This window comes from Ambystoma mexicanum, chromosome 1p (genome assembly GCF_040938575.1).
Source record: "Ambystoma mexicanum isolate Mex_15411 chromosome 1p, UKY_AmexF1_1, whole genome shotgun sequence".
Taxonomy (NCBI): Eukaryota; Metazoa; Chordata; class Amphibia; order Caudata; family Ambystomatidae; genus Ambystoma; species Ambystoma mexicanum.
This window is the reverse complement of record NC_090921.1, coordinates 231,359,685-231,365,102: the sequence shown is the minus strand read 5'-3', so window position 1 is coordinate 231,365,102 and position 5,418 is coordinate 231,359,685.

Genomic DNA, 5,418 nt, shown 5'->3' with positions numbered 1-5,418 from the left:
TTTCCTTACCAACAAACCGTCTTGGATTCGGAACCTTTTTGGACATTTCATCAACACCCTTAGATCCTCTTTACCAATGGAATCGGTATCCGTCAGGGGAAAGTTCTCAGGGTCACCAATGTGTTGGTAAAACTTACCAATTATTGGGTCCCCCTTCTGAGCTGTAATCAAATCAGCATCAGGGGTCTCCTTACTCCATTGTGCAGTTGAAAGATCATTGTGAGCATTTGTCTGGGACCTAGTGATAGCAGTGACCTGGATTTCCCCCAACAGGGACTCTATTTCTATTAGATCCCCTTGGATGGCCCCGGTTTTGGCCAGCTGATCAGCTAACTCATTTCCAGTTTTGTCTGGTCCCTCTACTTTGGAATGACCCTTGATCTTTTCCAGTAGATGGTCATCCCATTTGATGTGACCAGATCATCAATATTTTGGATTAGCTTCCCATGTTTCAGGGGTTTGTTATTAGCACATAACATGCCTCTGGTTTTCCAATTAACCAGGTGCTCCACGAACCCGTTCCGTACATAATCCGAATCTGTGATTATGACCAGTTCGTGGAGTTGATGTTGGACAGCAGTGAGGATGGCCTTATGCACAGCCATCAATTCTGCCACCTGACTACTTCGGGGACCAATTTTGTATCCAGCGAAGGGTTCTGGGGACTCATTCACCCATGCATTTCCTACGCCGGCCACCAGTTCTTTCTTCCTGTTGTTGTCAACATGGTACGAGCATCCATCCACATAGACAGTGGGCATTCCCTCACACTTGTCTTCTTCAAAGACTTTGTGTGGGGAATTAAGGTATGCCTCCATGTTGTCCTTGATTTTTAGACTTTCGTCCTCAAGACAGTTTTCTCTGGCACAATCATGCAAGTCAGCCAGACCTTGCGCGAGGGGACTCTTCTTGTTTTGACCATATCTGACCTCCACAGGAAAGCCTTGCATTGACAGAATCCAGGAAGTAATTTGGGAATTACTCACAGTTCCGGCCCGGATTCTGTCACTTTGGAGGTATTGCAGAGGCTGGTGTGGAGTCTCCACTATGATGTGTTCCCCCTGGATAAACGGGCGGTAATTCTTCAATGGCCACACCGTTGCCAGGAGTGCCTTCTCACAATCGTTGTATTTTTCCTCCACAGAGGATAAAGTTTTGCTCGCATAGGAGATTACTTTATTGACCTTGTCATGCTTTTGGTATAATACTGCCATCAAGCACGTATTAGAGAACCCTGTCTCCAGGAAGAACTCCTTGTTTCTGACAGGGTAAGCTAGGCAAGGCGCTTGTGAGAGGCTTCTCTTGAGTTTTCTTACTGCCTCGGATTGTTCTGGACCCCATTCCCACTTGATCCCCCCCTTCAAGAGATGAATCAGGGGTCTAGTGATCTCTGCGTAGCCTTCAATGAACTTTCTGCTGTAATTAGTCAGTCCAAGGAGGCTCCTTAGTTCCCGCAGAGTTGTGGAATCCTTCAGTTTCTGGAGTGCTTCCACTTTCTTTTCCTGGGGACAGAGACCCTGAGGAGTAATCTCATGCCCCAAGAAATTAATATGGGTTCTACACCACTGTGCTTTCTGGAAGGAAAGTTTTGCTCTGGCGGCCCTCAACTGTGTCAGAACATAACGGATCTCCGCTATGTGTTCTTCCACTGATGAACTTTTGATGAGGACATCATCTACATAAGCCAGGTTACCCCTCGCACCGAGGTCGGGCATGGCCTTATGTAGGAAAATGTTGAATTCATTGCCGGAGTTGAGGTATCTGAAGGGAGTCCGGGTCCATGTGTACTGCTGGCCCCCAAAGGTAAAAGCCAGTTTGTATTGGTCCTCCCTACTGACAGGCACGGTCCAGTATCCATTGGTCAGGTCTATTGCAGTGAATACCTGTGACCCCTGAATCTGGGCCAGCCCTTGGTCAATGTAGGGCAGAGGCCATCGGGAAGTATGGACCCGTTTGTTGAGCTCCCTAAGGTCGGCGCAGAGTCTCCACTGGCCGTTTGGCTTCAATATTCCCAGCACCGGATTATTGAAGGTGCTGTGTACTGGACGTATTATTCCCCGGGACTCAAGGTTCTTAATTATTTCAGTAAGGGACTCCATGGATGCGAGAGGCAAGCGATATTGCTTCACAAACAGTGGAGTCATGCCAGGGTCCGTGGGAATTGTTGTCGTGTGGATGTCGGTGCGACCACAGTCATATGAGTCTACCGCAAAGAGATCTTGGAAATCCAAGAAAACTTGTTTCAACTCTTGCTTCTGTTCCAGAGTCACGCAGGCATCAGCTAGGTTGACCCTCTCTTCCACCATCTGCCTGAAGCCTGGAAAGATTTCTGGTTTGGCTATCTCAGCGGCCTCATCCAGCTGGGTGGAGAAGTCCCTGGTCAGAGTGCTGATTTGGACTGGAGGCTTCAGGTGGGCAAGGCAGCCCTCATGGACCTGGAAAATCACCTCATCCCTCCTGAAGTCACAAGTCACATCTTCCTTAACATAAGGGCAAGAAGTGTACACCAGGAAGTTCCCCCCATGCCGGGTGAAAATCCTGTCTGGTGTTGTGTTGTCATCACTGTCACTGTCAAAACATTCCTTGGGGATTGGTCCTAACAGTTCATTTCCTAGATCAATGGAAAAATGTTGGTCATCAACCGCCATTCCAATAATGGTGCCTGCGGCTAGAGTAATACTCTTTAAGTCGCTGTTATCCACCTATATTGGAATGGTGTCATGTTCTATGTTGACTAATGGAGTTGGGTTTACCCCCAACCCTTGCTGATGGAGAGAAGCATTTAGATGAATATAAGCATCAGGGTTTTTCAATTTTTTTCCTCTTTTAACTTTCACTTCCAGGGAGAATTGTCGGGTCCTTTCTGGGATGGTGACTTCCTCTTTAATCTGAATTTCAACTGCATAAGGTAGCAATTGAGCTGACCTAAATGCTTTTTCGGGATCATCAAAGCCCATCGAATTATCCACTAATCGAGACCAAGCTTTGAAGTTTATTAGGTCCAAACTAATGGCGAAGCGATTGAGAATGTCACTGCCTAGTAAAAGGCGGCAGTGACGTCTCGCACGACCCAACAATAATGGGCTATGCTCTTGTTGCCAGTGGAGACTTTGAGCATACACCTGCTTGGCAGGAGATGTTTGGAATTGTGTGGTTCCAGATCCATTTCCCATTTGTCTATCAGTTTGAATGTGGGAATGGCTGGATCTTTTGGGAGTTGGCGGAACATGGCTTCGCTGATGAAGCTCTTACCGTTGTTCACACACACTCGGGCGAGAACAGAGTACTTCCCATCATTTAACTGAACAGGGATGAACAATTTATCTCCAATTTGCTGAATATCAACGAGGCTCTGAGCTGATTTCACATCTTTCTGGACTATAGGAGTGGGAGTTTCTGATTGTGGATTAGTAAATAATTTCAGAGTGTTTCCTTCCAGTGTGGAATACCACCTTAAACTGGAAGGAAGGTTGATTTTCAGAAATAGAGAGGACCCCCCATCACCAGTCTGTTGCCCTACTGCTATTACTGTCACGTCTGGAATTTGTTTGTTCTGGAAGTGAAATTCTACTTGGTCAGATTTTTGTTCAACCATATGGCAAGTGCCATTTAAACTGACCTGGTAGAAACTCTGTTTTAATTTTATTGGTCGGCTAGTCTGGGTCCAGAGGACCTTGTTTACGCAATCTATTAGGGGTGACAACCTTCTCAGGAGGTCATTCCCTAGTAAACAAGGGATGCCCTCTGGAGTCACTACTATGACCGGGTGTTTCACCTTGTGTCCCCCAATTTTGATGTCCAAATCTGCAGTCCCCTCGACAGTAATTTCCTTCCTGTCAAAGTTCTGCAGTTGTCCAGGAAGAGAGGTGAGAGGAATACGGTAATTCTCCGCCTTCCTGCATTTAGTTCATCAAAGGCCCTTTTGGACAGAAGGGTAGCTTGGGATCCAGTGTCCACCAGTGCCGAAATTGTACGCTGCCCCTGTACCTGTACCGGGGCATAATATCTTCCCTCCTTCTCCTCAAGGGGGCACAGACAATGCACATTTTTGGACAACTGGTGGGCTAACTTTCTGGTTTTTGACATGGCGAGAGAAGAGATTTGGGCAGAATTCTGTGAAGAGCCTGGGGAATCTGAAAGAAAAAGTTGGCAACTGGAAATGGTTTCGGGTTCTGGGCCGCCCCCCCTTTTTGGAGGCATTCATCAGGATGGGTTTGACCCATGGGATTTTGGTATTGTCGGTTCTGGGATGAGATGATGGGCGGCGGTAGCTCAGTCTCCACATCTCCCCAGTCTGAATTGGCATCCCTTGGGACCAATTTTTCCTTGGGAGGAGTTCCCCCATCTCTGAAGGAGAAGATCCTTTTCCCAGGATCTTCTGAGGATCCCTCTCCCTCAAATTGGAAGACCTGTACCTCCTCCACAAAGTGGGTCTGTTTGGGTCCTTTGTTTCTCCTACCCACCTCTGCTCCTTGGGAAGCAGGCTTTCAGGGGCAGGAGATTTTGTTTCCGGTTCCTGGTTTTCCAGGGGCTGTTTACAAGTTGGGAAAGAAGCTTCCTCCAAGGCTTTACATCCCTCTTCCCCTTGTGCCTCCTCCCTGGGAACCGGTGGGTTATCAGGTTGCTGCCCCCGTCATTGTTCTGGAGCACCAGGTCCAGAGTTTGGGGCATTCTGTGGTGGCATGCTCATCTGAGGGTTCTGTTGAGCCCTCAGTATGTGACCCAGATCCTGTTCCATATTTTCGACCTGGCGCTCTAACTGGGAAACCCGCGCAGGCTGATACGGGGCTCTATTTTCTCCCCTGGGCTGATCCCGGGAAGGGTAGCTATCCCTTCTCTGGTAATACCCTGGGTTGGGAAGATTTGGGTACCCCTCCACCCTTGGCCTCCCCTCTCCCGGATTAGGTTGTCTGGGCTCAGGGAATTGGGGAAAGAAGGATGGATGATTTTGGGGCTGGAAGTTGGGCGGATACCTGGGGAAAAAGTTCTGACCAGGATTTGGAGAATTTCTGCCCTCCTGTGGGAAGTTAGGAGGGAAGTTCCCTGGGTTAGGCGCTTGGCTGGATCCCCCCCTTGGGCTGGAGGAGTCCACACATAATCCAGGATGGGTCGGTTTCCCTTGTAGCGGGGACTGACATAATCAGGGGAGTGAGGGACCCCATTTGGGGGCTACCTCCTTGGCTCCCTGTCCGTGACTGGCCTAGAATTATTTTGTGCAGGCAGGTTTTTAGGCCCCCCATCTCCAAATCTAAAACGTGGGCAACCTTTACCTCTGTCACCTTGGCAGCAGCAGGGGTGCTGTTGGTTTTGGGGTTTTTCTGCGCATTACTTTTATTTTCTATGGGCTTCTGCACCTCATAGATCCGGGTAGCCTGTTCAATGGCCCAGTCTAAAGATCTTTTCTCATGAAAATCTCTC